Genomic DNA, 19,107 nt, shown 5'->3' on the forward strand with positions numbered 1-19,107 from the left:
AAAGGAGCCCATCTCTGGTTAAATCTCAGCCCGCCAGTATTGTCCAGTGTGAGAGGAAAAAAAAAAAGAGTTCTAGAAAAGCAGTTCTCTTCCCCTAGATGGGTCTGTATTGCTGCTATTCGATTTTTTACAAATCTTTCTACAGTGATTTTTTACAGATCTTGCAAATAAGTGAACAGAAAGCTGCTGAAGATACAAAATTCTTTGGTTTGTGAGTTTATTAGAAAAATGTAGAATTTCTGGAGAGGTGAAGCTACAACTGCCTGCTAGAATTCAGTGAAAATGTATTTATAGGAATTAGCTGCTTGTCTTAAATGACTTATTGAGAATGTCAAGCTTTTGTGCCATACGAGTGGACAAAAGTAATGGCAACAGATCATATGCTACCTTCAGAGTTGTTTGTTTTACTTATTTTTTTTCTGAAAGCTCACAGGCAGGTAATCTGAGTTTAGGCAGGCTCTTCCATAAGCCTGAGCATTATGCTATATAATAATAGTACATAATACTAGATGAACATTAGACTGTGTAATATACATTATTAAACTATAGACTGTGTAAAATTTACCATTGCATGGAAAACAGAAACAAATTTACTGGATGTATGACCATCAGTCATGAAGTTGCCTATGAATGTCTTGGCTAGCTGGTAGGATTTTCTGGTGACCCATCACATCCTGTTTGTGTCAGCTTCTAGTGAAAGGCCCAGAAGTAGTGGCTTCACTGCTGCTATTTTATACGTCTGCATAAAGAAGGTGTGCTTTAAACAGTCCTGCCACGTAAACTGGCCCTGTGTGCTGTTGAGCCACTTGTGCTCTGACACCTGTCTTGAGTCACTGAGCACAGAGGATCTCACTGACCTTCCCTGTGGGACCCAGCCCTATGGGGTTCCTCTCAGATGGTCTGGTATCTCCTCTTGTGCAGAGCCTTGCTCTGCCCCATCCATGGCAGGACTTTGGCGTGGACCTGCCTTCTCTCAAGCAGTTTTTGGTGTATAGGGTGGCGCAGTAATAAAGCTGTACCAGTTGTCAGTAGTCTGGAGTTTTGGAAGGAGTGGAATGGAAGAGCACAGTGGGCCTGATTTAAACCTGAAATCCTTACCAAGGAGTTTTTAGCTGTCCTGTGAGTGAGATTTATAGGAGCACCTTGAGGACAGAATTCATTACAACAAGTGTCTCAAGGCAGAAGACCTGAGCAAAGCAGAGCCATGAGTGCACCTGCACTGTGAGGGCTGCTCGGCGATGGTCGTGTGCACGTGAATCTGAAATGACATGAAGAATTAAGTAATCAGGGTGACTTCTTCTCAAAAACTGATGCAAAGCCCTAAACAAAGGCTTTATGTATGCCAGTGCTTAATTTCAAATATCAAGTCTGAACCAAGATTGAAGCTTTGTAAGGGTTTGCTCCCACTGTTCTTGTGAGTCTGCAACCCATCACATTCTGATTTAAATGAGATTACTTAAAGACGGACACATGGATAAAATCCTCTGACCAGGGTTTGTTGTTATTTTAATTGAATTAAAGAATAATCCACTGAACAAGAACCAAAGCTCATCAATCATTTGGCATGATCTCTCTAACTAGAGATTATCCTCATCAGAGATCCTAAAACAAGGAGGATTTAACTTCAGGTGTATGTTTTATAGCCTCACCCCAAATCCTGCAGGGATTCAGGCCTAATTTTAATTTCCTAAGGCTAAATCTAAATATACACTATGTCAACATGCACCCATTTTTTGTCTTTCTGTGTGTGAGTGTGTATTTGGTCTGGAAGAAGAAACCAGGGTTTCTGGTGAGACTTTATGATTAACCCTGTTGTCAAGAATATGTAGCCCAGAAACAAGGGGAGGCTTGCAGGAGAAAGCCTGTGACTTTGGGCATGAGAAAGGACTCGTGGCTGTGTACAAGTTAATTCTTCAAACTCAAAGGATCAAATTCAGTCCTGGGGTTGGACTTGGCCTATCAGGGCTGCCCACACAGGGCTGATTTAGAGAGCAAGATATTTGGCTAACCTTGATCAGGCATAGTGTTAATGCCTTGTTAAAAATTATGTAAGTGGTCCACTTCACCATAACATTAATGAAGCTATTGAAACACAGACTAGCTTTGCAAATATTCTAATTAAATTATCATTGGTATAATACTACAGGTTTCTGTGGAATTACTCCAAAATGGATCTAATCCCATAATTTGTAAGAGAAAATAAATCTCTCACTATCTTCTCACAGAAAACTTATCTCCATGTACATAATACTCCTTTTAGGCAGAAGGTAGAAAACAGAACGAAAACCATGAAACAAATTTGGCAGTGGTGCCAGCTGGTGTATAGTAGTTTGCATTTGCATGAGAAACAAGCACAAAATGTACCTAAGTCAACCAGCATTTGATACCTGCACTGATCAAAGGTGAAGGCTTGGGGAAGGGTTAGGTTTCTCTCAGTAAGTGCACACACAGAAAAAGGAAAGCCATTAACTTGCAAAGCAGACCATTGAGGATTGTTGCAGTTCCCTGAGTCTTTCCAAGCCCATTGAATAGTCTCAGCAACCTAAGTATTCGTAAAGATTTCAACCAAGAGCAAATGAAGACCTTATTGTGGATTTCACCTACAAGGACAGCTTGTGTCTCCAGCCTTGTTCCTCACATTGTGATGGAAAGCTGTGTGAGTATCGGCTGTCTGGCTCTTACATGGAGCAAATGAGGTTCTGCTGTTTGAACCTGCAAGGGATATTGCAACATCCAATCTTCACTGGTTTTGGACAAGACAATAAACCTGAAGAGTCCCTTAGCTATGTGGAAGTAGTTATGGGACAGTGAGGATCAATGGAGACAGCTGAATCAGCTGACTCCAGGGGAAGGCAGAGCAGCTGACACTCATCTGGAGGCTGCAATGTATAAATGATGGTGTTTACACACACCAAAACCTGGCATTCTGAGTTTTGTCTAAGATAAGGGGTGTATTTATCCCACAGGTATAGAGACATCCATGTTGGGTCTGGAAGCAGAGCAACTCTATTTATATTTGGCCTGACCTGAGTGAGTGGATCCTCTTGGAAGTGCAGCACTGTGTTGGTACAATCAAATTTTCCTGAAGCCTAATTGAGCTGTTCTGTGTAGACTTATTCCCTAGAGACATAAATACCTTACGGATTTAGGATTGTTTTGCCTTTTACAGTGTAAATACCTCTCCAGTAGTTTATTACTCATGGCACATGGTTGGTCACTCACTTCAGCACATGACTGAGTCACCATCCCCGGAGGTACATGCAGATGTGGCACTAAGGGATGTGGTTAGTGGTGGACTTGGCAGTTAGGACAGTTGGACTTGAAGATCTTAAAGGTTTCTCCAACCTTAATGATTTTATGATTCTATTCTATGAATGTTTTAGCCTTGTGAACAGATTATAGACCAATGCATGTATGTAGAGAGCCCGGGACACAGAGGTCTCCTGCACGAGTGGCTGATATTCTTCAGTAACTGCACAAGACCTATCAGAAGAAGGGGTAATCAGAGGGAATTGTCATTGTGGAAGAGTCACATAAAAACCAGAGATGAATGTTCAGGGCACGGAAGAGACAGTCTTCTGCTCTTGACTTCCTTGTGCATTAGCTCTCTGTCTGTGTAACTACGCAACACTGAATCATAATTTTTCAGCAATCACCTGCAGCCATGGGCTTGGTGAGACAGTGCTGCTGCTGGTACATGCACTCCTGGGGTGTGAGAGAGGACAGCCTCTCAGCTAAAGAAGCATTCCCTTGACAATTCTGCTGTTCAAGACAGATACTTACAACAGCATTTCTGCTGAACACAAAATTGTGGATGAAGTAAATAATCATATTTCATGTTCACTTGAATGCCTGATCCTATTGCTGTTTAGCTTTGCTAGCATATTTAATGTTCTTTGGATGCTTCTCCAGCAAAGTCCTGCCTGTTTTGCAGTTTGCTGCTGCTGGAACAGAACATCACTTTCCAGCTGAGTTTCCTTGAAGCCTTTGTGTGGGTAAGTGCTTTATTTGATGTAATTTTTTAGGAGATGTCTTGGAGCTAGCTACTTATGAAGGATAAGGATTTGGATCTTGATTCAATAAAGACATGGTGCTTGATTTAATGAATGTATGAGACATGTTAAACAGGTCATGCGAGACCAGAACTGATGACTTATACTGGTCATGTGAGACTTCATTTGTCCTTGGACTTCCTCTAGTTGGAGATGCCTAAACTTGCCTTGTACTTGATTAATTTGTCTCAGCGAGGCACGTATCGCGTTAACAGGTGCTGTAAAGTGGCTAAGATACCTGCACAGATATCTGTAAGGTGCCTGTGACATATATCCTGTGGCACAGTACCTCTAAGACACTTGGGCACTTTTGGAGTGGAAATTGGAAGCCAGGCAGGATGGTCAAGGACATCTTAAATGACACTGCATGTCTGTGTTGTGCATCTGAGTGGAGACCAGCCAGACACGCTGCTCTGGCTGGCTTGACATTCATTTTTGCTTGCCTTGGGAGCCTGAGCAGCCCTGCACACTCAGCAGCACACATGCCTGAGCCTGCTCCAGCTCCCTCCAATTACACACTGGGTGCCTAAGGCCAGCTTCCTGGAAGAAGTTGAAGCATTTCTGGGCAAAGATAGCTTTGATCTCTACAAGCAAGTATTGCATCTGGGTCTCCTGGGAGAGGGCTCTGGCTGCCAGTCTACTCCAGCTGTTCTTTGACGAAGGTGTGGCTGTGGCTCCTGAGCTGCTGTCCCGTCTGGTATGTGTCAGAGCAGAACTGCAGGGATTTTCTGTTGAGAACACAGGGATTAAGTATTTTGTAATGGCCAGTTATTGCTGTGGAATAGCATTCTGTAATCACCTGAACGTGGCCTAAATGGCGTCTGAGGTACATAAGTGCTTTTTTGGATCCCAATCATGCAGTCCTGTATAACACCTTGTAAACCTTTTAGTTCTTTTTATCTCAACAACAGGTCTTGATCTCTTGGCAGTGTGGGTGAGGATCTCACCTCAGTGTGGGGGAGGATTTTAAGAGGAAGGTGAAAAAATAGGAAGAATGGACTCTTTGTGTCATTCATTAGTTTAATCTTCTCAGTTTGGCAGCTGACTCTGACACAGTGACCATTCTCTTCTTGCTCCAGTAATGCTTTCTTTTCTAGGCATTATCCCACTGGTGCTGGGAGGGTTGCTGAAACATGTTTCTCAGTTTGGGTTGGGGTATGTCATCACAACTTTAAGAGTCTGCAGCAGATGTTTGATGTTCTGCCTGATTCCTGGCCATGTGTGTTGGCCACAAATAATGCTGCTCACCCAGCCTGCATGCTTTGCTGCTGAAAACCTGACAGAAACAGGACTGCAGTGCAGTGAAACATAAACAGTATACTAAAGGCAAATTTATCCTCTGGGGTCCCTCAATGTCACTTCCATGACTGCTGAGAAACTGATCCTGAATATATGCTGCTCATTTTAAAAATATGGTTAAAGAAGAAAAAAACAAAGCAAAAACAAATAAAAGGGCAAACTGATAAAGAAATTTCAGAAGCAGGAGGAGTGCTGAATTACAACAAAGATCTTGACGGCCACGTAGCTTGGAAGTGCCTCATATTCCCAACCCTAGAAACCTTTCCTCAGATTTGCAATGTGCATTGCCCTGGAGCCTGGAGTGCTCCTGCTCCCTCTTTAACACCTCTACCCTTACCTGAGCTACAGAGCCCTTCTCCAGCTGCCTTATTTCGCCATGCTCTGATCCAGCTGAATTATAAACCTGTTTTGTGGGATGTAGATAGGAATGCACACATGAAGGACTGGTAAAAATCATGTTCTTGAAATGCTCACCATAATTCCTATCCTTTGAAGAGTTAAGATCCATTTGTTTTCCCTGTGAAATAAACTTTCAGTATCTGTAGTACTGCAGTCTCAAATCAAACACAAACCTTTTGCACTTCTATCAGTGGCAGCTGCTGATTAAAATCACAGTTTTGGTTTCCCAAGCTACATAATCCTGCCAGTTCATTCTTAGACCTACTTTTCGTAGCACACTGTATCCATTATACCAGTGTTGTCCTCATTTTTGAAAGTTTGTGATTTTTTGGCAGCTGATAGCATCATCCTTGGAGACAGTCTCCTTTTCAGTGAAAGGGATCTGTTGTAGAGAGTTATGTGGCTCTGAGAGCTACATGTATCAAACTTAGCTGCATTAATTAGCTGGTGCTGTGCTTGTAAACTGATCATAATAATGCTTATCACAATCTTAGTACCATTATCTCTGCTTTGCAGATAATGGAACTGAGCCACACAATGGCAAAGCCCAGTGTAGAGCTCTTGAGCTGCCCATCCTGCTCTTACTTCTCCTTTGCCACAGAAAGTAAGCAGCTTGGAGCAGGAAGTGTCCAAGCAAACTCTGGGTGGGTTTGTCTGTGAATGAGAAAGCCTTTCTGGGAAGCTGTGGAATGATTGCTTGGAGTGCCAGGCTATGTCTTCTGGAATAGAGGACTCACGTCTCAGAGGCTCTTTCACCACCTAAGGAAGTAAACTCCCCCTTGCTTGTCAGTTTACCATTCCCACTGGCCTTCATGGCTTTTTGACAATGATTTGGTGACTCACAATTGTTACCATTGAGTGTCTCAGTGGATTTGTCTCTTCTGATGCCATAAACAAAGTTTCTCTTCTCACTTTGTCATTCTTTAGCATTCAGCCTCCAAAAAGGTCACTTACTGAGACTTCCTACAGATAACAGACCAATTTTGAGATCAGTTAAAGCATCTTGTTTTCTTAAAATTGCACTGACACACTACTGATGACATGAACTGAGATGGTTCTTTCCTTTCACCACGTTTCATAGTAGCAGAGATGTAGCAGCTTCATGCCATGGAATGGAGCAGAGCAATTGATCTAAAGGTTTCCCACAATTGGTTGGGTTTTCGTTCCCTTGTTGTGTTATGACTCAACCAATACCAAATAAAATCCAGATCTTATTTTTTTAATTATCTGGAGATAATATTTCCTGTAGAATTCACTTAAACACCAAATGCAAGAGGTGACTGTGGTACTGCCCATGTACAGCTCTTCAGATATTTTGATGAGCTCCCTCTGATAGTCAGGTGTGAGAAAGTTGACACCTTCATGTTTTCTTTTGCTGAGCTGTAGCTGATGTTGCATTGATCACTCAAAATCAATTCAACCATCTTGGGCAAAAGTGCTATTTTCTAGTGTTCAAAATGACAGTTTCTTCTGCCATAGCTTACAGTAATGTAATTGGAGGAAATACACAGTCTGCAGCAAACCATCATTTCGATTTAAGCTGGCTGAACAGAGCATTGTGGTCAGCTGAAAAAAGTTTGCAATTATGATATACCAATGGCATTCATGTAGTATTTCCTACAAGCTATTCCAGAAAGTATGATGTGGCAGTTCCCTTTTATGAAAATCCTTCAGGAATACAATAATCTGATTACTTTCCAAGGGATTCATGGAGTTGTTCTCCTCAGTAACCCACTACAGCTCCAAGCACTCAATCCTCCAGGACAGACTGTGCTCAAGACTCCAGATTGATTATGCTGTTAATGACGCAGGAGGCTCTGCTGTTGTTTGTTTATTCTGAGATTAGCTAAAATTAGAAGTTTACCTTATGTTCCTGAATTAATTTAAGGGCAAAAATTCAAGTTACTGATTCTGATGATTTCTTTTCTGGAAATATGATCTTGAAAGCCTAAGCTCCTTGAGCTGTGAGTCACTTCTTAAGAGATTTTGAAATGAAAAGTGTCTGGCCCAATTAATATATAGGAGCAATAAATCCTGAGCAATCCCCAAGGTAATGCCTTTACATGCTATACTGGACATCTAGAGATATGTTAGATTTTGACATCATCAAGAAGATGTCAAATCCCTCTTTTAAATACTTGAAAACAGATGGATAAATTCAGTAAATAGACAGACCTTGATCTGTTGACTGCTTGGATATACCAAAAGCACATGAAGTTGGAGAATACTGAATCTTTTACAGCAATAGGTTGGGAAGATACATTATTGATGTTTCAGAAAGTGTGCAAGAATTAAATTGCTGAGCTTGAAACACTGGAAAATGTCTATTTTCACAGGCTTTTTCTTAATATCAGTTTTGGCTTTTCTCAGTGGGCATCAAAACAAAGTGAACCCAAATCAATAGTCAGTTCTGAATATGTAAGCTGATTTGAGAGTATTCTGATACATCTTTCTGGAAGTCCTTTGGAAAAAAAATGTAGCTGGAATGCCCCCACTGTAATTCTAGGGATGGGTATGGTATTATTTTGGCATAGGTGAAATCAGATATGAATGTAGAGAAGATATGGCAACACTGGCATTTTCTGTGTTTGCAACACCATTCATTTCAGGCTCTCTGAGACCTTTATAAAGATTTTAGTCCAGACACCAAATGGCCAGGAGATGGTGTTAGTGGTGTGCTATAAACAGACACACGTGGCAGAGAATGGCAAAGTGACTCATGAAATCTGGTGAAGACATCTCACCCTCCTCTGAATGGTGCCCCATCTTTTGGACCCTTCCTTGGCCTGTTCTGATGATTTTCATTATCTATAACTATTACTATTTAGTGTGTTTGTTTCAATATGGCAAGCAAGCAAGCAGCAATATGAGAGCAAACAAAATTTTTTTGTATCTTTGTCCATACATTAATTAACTAATAATGTAGATAGTTTTTTAACAGATAAGTAAAAATAGAATAGATCAAAGCCTGCATCACTCAGGAATAGCAGATGCGAATGAAATAAATTCAGTCATCCAGACCTTTTTTACTTCTCTTCCAAGCCTTAATCCTGTGGCTAGTAAAAAGTAGTTTGGAAAGATGTTCCTCTCTAGGACAACAAATGCCATATGTTCCTTTCCTTCTGCACCTCCTGTCAGGAGCCAGCTCAGCTGAGATCCCCAGCTGCAGGGTGACCTCAAGCCTTTCAGTCAGCTTTGTGAATTCCTATACCAGCTCACTTCTCCACTTCCCTGTCTTCATTTTCCTCATGTAATTGCAACCCTTATGGTCTGTCCAATATGCCACTAAACCCACAATGTCTGAAGGTGTTACTATGTAATGTCACCTTCTGGTATTCTCACCTTCACACCTCCTCCCATGTTTCCTGTCCCAGCACCTCTCTGTGCAGTTACCCCTTCCCCTGAGCTCAGCAAACACTGCTGCTCTATCAATCTCCTCCATTTCATGGCTTTGCCCATGCTACTTAGAAATGCTTGTGTGTGAAATTTCAGTTGTAAATCTTTCCTTCCAACAGTCCTTCTCTTTGTGCAGGTTTTTCATGGTGGTTTCCTGCTGGCTTTTTCACCTCTGCTTCTCTCACCAGCAGTATGACATCGGCCAGAAATGGCTCTGCAGGCAGGAGTTGGTGTTGGGCAGACAGTGGTGGTCAGCTAACATGATTCCTTGGCAGCAGGCTATTGCTGTGATCACGGGTTGTACATGCATGGATTTGCACTTTTTAAAGCTATTTTAATCATGACTACCCAAAGAGAATAAAATAAAAGCTCTTGTCCTTCCTGCATTACTGGGCAGTCACAGCCAGCCTGGACCCTTTAGTCTCAGTCTAACCATGCTCTCTTGAAGTGAGGAGGCCAGGTACAGCCTGGCCCTCGGAGCTCAAAGCACAAAGAAGGAAACTGTACCTTGATATTTCATTTCTCTGCCTTTCTTGGGGAGGTTTCTGAAGCTCACTGTGCAAAGGGAACCTGTCCCTGCCTTCCCTGAGCTGTGGACTGCCCTTGCTTCATTTTGCACACAAGAGGGCAGTTCTTCTCATTCTCTTATCTCTTATTTGCCTGTCCATGCCAAAGTTGGGGGCATCCTGACTGGTGGGCAGCGTAGCTCAGATGCAGGGACAAGCCTAGTACTTGTATCTAAATTCTGTATATAGCCATGTTATCTACAATGGTTATTATCTTTTAGATGTAACATACTGGACAGAGTGTCCTGGATGGCTTGGGAAAAGAGCCATTGGGATTAAAGGTCACTGAGATCAATCATGCTGATGATTTACTTAAGTGGTTGGCTATTGTGAATTTTCTGCTTGGCCAGTATGCTTCTTTTATTTTTCTTTTTTTTCTTTTTTTTTTCTTTTTTTTCTTTTTTTTTTTTTTTTTTTTTTTTCTTATGTGATATTCTTTGCAAAACTCCCTGTTTATGCGCAAATATCTTAAGCCTAGGAGTCTTGGCATCTAAATATCTTTTAAACACTGATCTAAGGGATTTAAATGCCTAATTCATATTTTTTAAAAGAAGTTAGTTAGGAATCTAAATCTAGTTATTTTCAGGATCACAAAACTTAGACTTTTCCCCACTATTATTAGCACTGAAAAAGTTTATTCCTCTACATTTGCCAAATATATCCATTGAATTTTGAGTTTCACTCACAAAAGCCTTTTAAAAATTAACTCCTGTCTTTCACCAAGTGCTTTTTCCAATGAAGCTACTTTGTCTGTAGTGACACTACAACAAGGCTGTTGAGCCAACCATGTGTTCTTCAGGTTGGTCTTTATCCTGCAAGTACAAAGCCTCCAGAACTACTGAGGGCAGCTTAGAGTTATTGCCTTGAGAATATTGGCAGAAAGGGCCATTTGGAAAAGCAGTGTTCACTCTGAAAAGGGTCTGTTGCCCTTAAGTTATTTAAAAATGAGAACTTCATTCATAATAAATAAGAACATTCATAAGGAGATAATGTTCCATCCCATTAGGAAAGTATATCTTTAGGATATATCCATATTTCCATAGAATTCATTATTTCAAATTTTCAACCAAATTCTACATAGAATGAATGTGGAAGTACTGTAGTGCTCCTCAGGACTGAAAGTCTGGTATTTGACCAGCTGTGCTTACAAATCTGAAAGCACTTCTTGTTTGGGAAAGTTTTCTCTGTCACAGAATTCTCTGAAGCAGAAGTCTTTTCTCCCAAGAGTAATATAGACTGAAATTTTTACTTAGGAAAAACACACTTATTTAGTGTGTTTCTTTTTAAAGATTGCTCTAAAGGAAATTAAAAATGCCTGAGTGTGTGTGTAAAATTGTGTTTGAATACAAAGGACTGGTTAATACAAAGTGAATACAAAACTGGAAATTTGTGTGTGAGAATGTAAAGAAGCAGAAAATAGGCGAATGTGGTCAGGGTTCACATATATATGGAATCCTAAGGAAAACAGCAGTAGAATTCAGGAAATATTTGGTCAGTGGTTTGACCATACCTTTGGCTCAAGCTTGGTAAATATGTGACTCCTCAAGGTAAGGATGCCAAAACAAGAACATTTTTAACAGGTCATTGACTCGTAGCTTCATGGCTCTCTTAGATAGAAGGTTAAGAAATTCCTTGTGTGGAATGGCATCCGGTTCTGTTGAAATATTTTATGATTTTTGCCAGGCTGAGAAATCTTTTGATTTCAATTTAATTTAATATAATTTAATTGCTACTAGTAGGATACCCTTCAGGAGCTTACTGAACTTGCTGGAATCACTCTTGCTGAAATTTCTATTGCTATAGTGATAATGTTTTCCAAATATTGTTTTGGAAAAAGAAATCTAGGGTTATCATTAATATATAATTATGATAATGAATTACAATAGCTTCAGTTTGCCTTCCTGTAACACTATGTGCATAGCTACAATAAGAGTCTTTAGGTAGCATTTACATTAATTATATTAATTAGAGAGTTGTTAGGGTAGTATTACTACTTTATAGCCTTTGACTGTTTTGATAGTCCATGTGCAAGGACACTGCTTCCTCTAATTTTGGTGAATAAGGACTATGACAGTTAACTGGGAAGAGGACTGTGAGTGCACCTGTGGCTGTGCAGCAGAGGATCCCATGTCCTGTCATCCAAAATGAGCAGTTTCAGGGCATGGCAGCCTTTGTTTCCTTCTGCAGACGTGATGAATGTGAAATATATTTCTGAGAAACTGGAAGAAATTCAAGAAATAAAAAATAATTTTCATGTACTGGCCAGAGACATGAAACTGCATAAGACCCCAGGGAAGACTGTGCTTGTTTGTTACAAATTGCTTTGCAATTGTAACTTTTCTCATTTTGATCTTTTACAGTTTATCTTTTAGCGCTCATACTTATTGGACTTGAGAATGTTAACTGCATCCATTTAGACAGACATTAAAGTGAAGAATCTTCTTGTTTTTCTGTTATATTGATAAGTTCTTTTTTGTCACTGTGATGGAGGGTACATATCTCAATGCAGAATACATTATAATTTTGGAAGATGGAATTAGTCCATTTTTCATTCATTTTCTTCTTATTGATAGTGTTATAAAGACTGTAGGATTTACACCAACATGACAGTAGATTTTAAGTGTCCTTGGTGACACTTCAATCACAGTTAAACAAGATTCTGTTGCATGAAAGGCCAAGGAAGGGAAATTACAGAGCCTGGTTTAGTGAAGGATTTAATAGTGATACATGGATGCATGAAGAACAAGAGTGCCAGAGCAAGCTGGAGAATTCTGGAGTGATCTGGTAAGCTCCAAGACAGAACTGAATTCAACAGTTGTGTGCAGATCCTGATAGCTCAAAAAATACCATTTTTTAAATTATACAAAAGAAGCGTGGTTTCCTTTAATCATTGTGGAAGGCTCTGAGAGGCACAGGTAAAGGAGAAAGGGGCAGGCTGATCAGTCCAGGCACTAATTAGGGCTAAGGTCTCTTTTGGAAGTTAATGAGTGTCTAAATAGCTAACGAGCAGCTGATAGGGATCGGAAGAATACTCAGCCTCTGCATCCTGCCTAAAATGAGAGGTATCTTTAGGATACACAGACTGTGTTTTGTGGTCAAAAGTCTTCTATAGAAATATCTGTTTCTCAGATGAAAATCCTTTTCTTATACAATGCAAGGAAAAATTTAAATACATTTTTAGTCTTCTGAGTATTTCTTGAGCCTTACTGCATTGCTCAGGATAGGACCTGAGTGATTTTAACTGTTCTGGTCTCTCTGCCCCTGCCTTTGGCTGGGCTTCCCAAAGTGCCTGACATAATTGCTCTTATTTGCACTTCTCCCTCATCCTTTTATTCCAGATAGCTTTTGCCATCTTCCTGACCTTGCTGAGCAGCCATTGCACTAACACAGCTTTTGCATAGCATTCATTTGACTTTGAAAAACATCACAAGGCAAAAGAAATACAACCAGACAAGTGAATGAGAAAAAAGTAATAAGATGGGAGGCCAAGTGAGCACAAAGCAGGGGGGGAATCTTCTCTTGGGGCAGACCAGAGAAGGGGGTACAGGCACTTCTTCAGCATGTGCATGGCTGTGTAGACACATTATCCTGAGCTGAGCCAGAGGTGCAGCCTGGTGTGTGTTGAGCTGTGGGTAATATACCCTTAGCTAAGCACCCACCTGAAAATACAGCAATCAACCATGCAGAGACAGTGGGGATTTACTCACTGAAGCTCTCAGCTTAGAAGGGTCTGTTCTTCCCCAACCACTTGCACAGCAGATCTGACTTCATCAATTCTTCCCCCCACAATATTCTCTGCTACTCATGTCTTAATAGGTATTTAATAACATGCATGAGCTAAGTAGAATATTCTTTTATCTGCTTTAAGATTCCCTTTTATTTTCATCACTTTACCACTTGGTGGATCTGCATCAGGAAGGAGCAGTGCGTTTCTTTCCAGTTTGAAATACTTGTCATTCCTGTGGTGGCTCTTTTCTGAGTCACAGCTTTTCTAATGCATATAGAAGTAACATTAATATAGCAACAAGTAATTAAAAAAAAACCTGGAATCTATTTGGCTCACACTACAATTGAGTATGATTCCACAGCTGTAATTAACTAGGCAGTGTCTGGAAGTGTGTTGCATCCATCACCTGCTTCCCCTGTGCTAAATTTCTACTCCCTGTGTTGTTCTTACAAAGAGTAATGAAAAGCAAGGCTCAGAACAGAGACATTTCTTGATTGAACATCATGGAGGCCAGGAATCCTCCTGTGATGTGTTGGAATGTCTTGTGCTGTTCTTGAAATAACCCGTGGTGGTAGCTTAAGTCTTAGGATCTTAACACTGAGGACATTCAGCCTTTCCAAAACAAATTGCCTGCCACCTTCTTTTTGGAAAAAAATAATTCTCTCCCACCTGTAAAACTGGTAGCTGTTAATTCACCTAAAGGTTATAGTCTGCTTTTATGTGATGACTGTTTCCTTAGATGTGATGGCCTAAAGATACGGTTTTACTTATGCCATGCTCATCCTTCTCTGGTAACTGCTTTTGGTTAATAATCTTTGGCTCAGAACTCTGGCTAGCAGACTATACATCTCACAGCCAACATCTATATAAACTGGTTATCTGAACAGGATGTAGATGTCTGTATGGACAGAATGTGATGAACTTCCATCTCATTCCCTATAAATTGGCATATGAAAGGGAATTGCCAATGAGTCATGTGCTATTTGCAGATTAGTACTATCCAAAACCTGGTGCCAAGGAAACTGATTTATTCTCTGTTATTACTTTGCTATTCATTACATTGTGCAATATATCAACTGCAAACATAAATACATTGTGTAGTCCATGGATAGGAATAAATCTTGTTATATTCAAGTACGTACATGCTAGGTGCTAGCCCTGGCACAGGGAATCACATAAATTGTGCAGTGTCCTTGGATTTTTCATATTCTGTTACTTGTACTTTGATGTTTTGGGTTGGCTTTTTTTATTTTTTTATTTTTTTTTTTCCATTTGGCTACTTCATTTTTGATCCTAACTTTGAAGAAATGACTTGAACAAAATATTTTGGACTCTTTTCTGAAACTCACAGTGCTCACTGAAGGTGTTTCATGTATTTTCAGCCTCTGGATATCTTTGACAGTTGCAGAAACTTTTGGGAGGACGTAATTTCCCCTTGACTTTCCCACCAAGATTCTTCAGCTAAGGTATGTTTGCTTGTATTGTTTTCTGTATTGGTTAATTTTGTTAGGTGTGGAAGACAGAAAGACTCTGTGATATTATGTAGAACATATTTATGTTTTTTACATCTCCTTGTGTTCAGACAGGAAGCACTTGGGGAACTTTGGGTAGTACAAAGCCCCTTTCCAGACCTGTGTGTCCAGTTCAGAAAGGACTGGTGTTTTTCCTTGGGTCTCTCCTAAGGCTCACCCCTGATTTGTGCAATGGTTTCTGTAAAACAGCTTTCTGATTCAATTGGAGACTGCTCCTAATCCACTCCTGCTGCTGGTTCCATCAGTCTGTGGTTGGTGCTGGTGGGATTTAGCAGCATTCTGCCAGCTGTGCCCTTGCACGGATGGTGAGCTTTGGCTTCATGTTAACTTAAGACAGTGAAAGACATCGTTCCATGCAACCTGTTTTTCCTCTACAACCTCTACAGGTTCTTTTCATTTGTACTGTTGCAGTCTGGGATGTATTGAAGCAGTGCTGTGGGGACAGAGAACGGGTCCTGGGCACAGGCCAGCTGTGTGATCACAGACATGGAATATCACCCTGTGCCTTTGGCTGCCCTTCAGCCTCTGCCTTATATTTTTAGCTTTCAGTCTCCTTAATGGGACAATCATCTCTTCTTACAATATTTGTAGCACACTGGGTAGATTAGCAGTTCTGCTCACTCCTCCTCTATTCTCCAGTGAAAAGCAAATATTTCAAAATTATTCCTTAATTTTGATTAAGGAAGAATTGTATTTCCTGACACTATGTGACAAAGCATCCTTGTTTAAAGAACTCTGTTTGAACTGGCATCTAAGCTTGGATGTCTCTGTCACACAGCAGGCTCTTCAGATCACTAATCTCCTGCAGTCCAAGCTGGTATTTATTCCTGTCCACTCTCAGATCCTTTTGCTTGGCGTAGCAAAGCATACCATGCACCCCACAAATTGTGCTGGTTAGCATATTTAGTCGTACATCAGCAGATTTCCTATAATTAGCTCTATCACAGTGAGATCCTTGGAGATCCTCAGTGGGAGGATTAATGTCTTCTCCAAGGAGAGAATCAGCCATGCAGGGAAGATGCAAAGTTCTGCTGGAGGAGATTTGAGCTGGTTAAAGCCTCTGATGATCAATCTGAAGCTGTTTATATTTCGAAGTCCAGGCTCTGACTTCCTTGAGCTGTAGCACTGGGTAACTACAAATATCTCAGGGTCTCCTGTCAGTCCTGTGCATCTAGATAAACTCTTCATTGATTTGCTTTAATACCAGACTGTCAAGGTTGTCATGACTAGAAGTCAATGGTTTGTCTATATTTGGAATAGTCAACTTAAATTTTATATTCAGTGCAAAGAAACTGGGTCCTTCAAAGCCTGTTATGAGCAATGCACCATGAGGCATCAGGGATCAGAAGGACTGCACCCTAGAAATGAATGCTTCTTCCTAGTGTGAGAGACATATAAGTACCTAGGCTTATCTGGCTGAAGCTCACCCAATGCATTGGTCCTTCAGCTCAGTTAATCTTTTCCTTAGGCTCTCAGTAATCTCTCAGTATTAGCAGGACTCAGCAGGACTTGGGACAATTGTTCTAGGCTGTAGGAGGCACAGACAAAGCAGATGGAAGAGCAAGGTGTGGCAAATAATTTATATAACCTTTTTTTTTAAGAGAAACCTCCAAATTATAACCCCTTCTGACTGTACTAGAGCACCTCCTGCTACTTTGCAGAACTTGTAGGTCTCACAGATGCCCAGGGAGGCAGAATCACAGCTTGTCTCAGGCTAGAGCTGGGACTGCAGTTGTGGTTACATGTGCAATATTGCCCCAGATGGTTAACTCCTGTGGATTAAGGACCCACAATGGTTTTCTGTGTTGCTATTTCAGACTTTTCCACCTGATTAGCACCACATCTGTTTTCACTCATCTGAGTATCTACTAGATATATCAGTATTAGCAGGATCTAATTTCTTACAAAGATACATTTAAGACTAAATAATGAATATTCTGATTTGGAGCGAACTGTGTCTAGCCTTCTATCTTGTCTTTTATTGCCATTGCATCTTCAATCTTATTCTTTCCAAAATGAAGGTGTTGAAATGGAAATTTTGAAGGTGTGTTATGAGCACTTAGGCACGCTGATGCAAAAATGTGAGAACTCCTCATAGCTTTCCTTCTGCCCTGTTCCCTCTCCATGGAAAGTGCTGGTTTGAAGTATGTCACAGCAGCAGCCTGCAGCTCATCCCAGTTGCTGTGGAGAGGTGTCTGCTGCAGTACACTGCTGTTACACTGGTGCTGAATGTGTAGGTTTCTGTTACCCTCACTGCTGTGTCGCTCAAATGTGTGTATCTGTGTGAGCCTGCCATTAGGACAGCTGAAATCACACATGCATAATGAGCTGGAAGTGGATTTCCAGTCTTGCACCGTGGCTCCTGTGAGTAATACATATGTCACAGGCTTCTTCAGCATCACTGAAATTCCTCTCCTGAGAGAGAACCGTTCAGCTCAACAAGTGAGGATCAGGGCTTTACATTGTATTAATATTACCTATTAGAGCTTTTCTGCCTCAAACTGCCCTGCATGTCCAAACTCATTGGAAATATTACTCTGTGTGTGTACAATGCTGTCCATGTAAACAGAACAGAGAAAAGCTAGTCTGTGATCACAGATTCATCCACAGATTTCAGAGAGAAAACTGAAAAGCTTTTCTATTCAGAAATATCACTGCAGAGACCTGGGGAGATGCATTTAGGTGCATGGAACTCATGCATCTCAGGCAAAATCTCTCAAGGGGCATTATATCAGGGTAGATGCTGCAGAACATATAACCTTGGCAAGGATCCTGGCATGGAGAGGAGAATGAAGGCAGGAAGGTGCCTTTGGGCTGCATCTCTCCTGAAACACAATGATATTGTTGATATTAAGCTATCATTATTAAACTGTGAGCTCATCCTCTTTCTCCATAAGTGTTGCAGCATTTCTGAGCTGACATCTTCATTTTTCAGCTAGTAATTGGGACAAAATTGCTCTTATTTTTAGACTAAATGAGATGTGATTACAACAAAAATTCCCCATAAAGATTAACTTTGTGTAATAATTCCATCCATTCCTTCATGAAAAAATATCCAACCAGCTCTAGTGCAAGACACTACTAAAACCTGTTAAAAACATTTTTGATTTAGTTTACTCCTAAATCTGACTGCACCAGATTAAGATTAAGGCTTTAAATTAGTCTTAAATCATATTGGTTACAGCTTTAATAGAATATAAATACCCAAGATATTTCAGCATGAAGATATGAAAGGTGGAACCCATAGTTTTCCAAAGTCACCTGAACAGGTGCATTGTGTGAAACTCTCTAGCACTGTTGAAATCAGTTCCAGTCCAACCTCTCTGATTTTTATTAACCTTGAATTGTCACCAGTAAAAGTTAAAGATGTATTAAATGCATGCTGAAAGCATCCTTCACTACATTGCTGCAATGGTGCTGCTGCAGAATGTGTCTTTGGACACTCAGGAACTCATGCTCAGGAACTTCATGACATTTGTTCTTGTATGCTTTTTCCTTGGTACCTTTATTGGTTGCAGATTTTCTGTCATGTGGATTTTGTCTAGGTGGCTGCAACATATCCTTGTGGCTTTAGAATCAAGAATAAAAAAATATGAGTTGTCTTAGTGAAATTATTTTTAAAACATTATCATGAAGTCTGAAGCAAATCACTGCTGCCTAAGCTTATTGAGCATGAACTTGAATTGGCATCAGTAAAATCATTGAATCAGAGAATAGTTTGGGTTGGAAGGGACCTTTAGAGGTCATCTAGTCCAGCTTACAAAAGATGGGCAATACAGTAATCCATTGTTTTAGAAAGATGGTACTGGATGAAAAATGTTTAGATGAAACTGTAAAATGAGGCATTTTAATGGAAAATATATCAACATGTGGAACACATTATTTTTCATTGACAGGTGTTATCCAAACCTATTATTAATTGGGCAATCCAGCCTTGCTTGCTTCTTGCTGTGAAGGTTGCAGAGGTGATGACATTGATGTGTGTTAATCAAGTGTCAGTGGATCACATATTTCTCTCTCTTGTAGGACTCCACATTCATCAGTCTAAGAGCATCTCCAAATAACAGTTAATTATCCTACCCAACATCCTACCAGGTTGGTAAGTATTCTGCCATTTTACAGATAAAGATAATTAC

The 19,107-nt window shown here is 40.4% G+C and overlaps 1 protein-coding gene across 6 annotated transcripts in view; it reads left to right on the forward strand.

Moving 5' to 3' along the window:
• Window positions 1-19,107, forward strand: part of GPAM (glycerol-3-phosphate acyltransferase, mitochondrial) — a 71,757-nt gene that overhangs the window by 9,620 nt on the left and 43,030 nt on the right. Inside the window, exons 2-4 of one of the 6 annotated variants that reach the window (XM_086900477.1) lie at window positions 3,935-3,995; window positions 14,822-14,905; window positions 18,998-19,070. The gene's annotated coding sequence lies outside the window, so the exon portion shown is untranslated. Of the gene's footprint in view, window positions 1-3,912; window positions 3,996-14,816; window positions 14,906-18,997; window positions 19,071-19,107 lie in introns of those variants that run through there. The other 5 variants (XM_023929858.2, XM_086900478.1, XM_086900481.1 and 2 more) reach the window with 5 other exon arrangements.

The sequence above is a fragment of the Cyanistes caeruleus genome, chromosome 8 (assembly GCF_971803275.1).
Source record: "Cyanistes caeruleus chromosome 8, bCyaCae1.hap1.1, whole genome shotgun sequence".
NCBI classification, from domain to species: Eukaryota; Metazoa; Chordata; class Aves; order Passeriformes; family Paridae; genus Cyanistes; species Cyanistes caeruleus.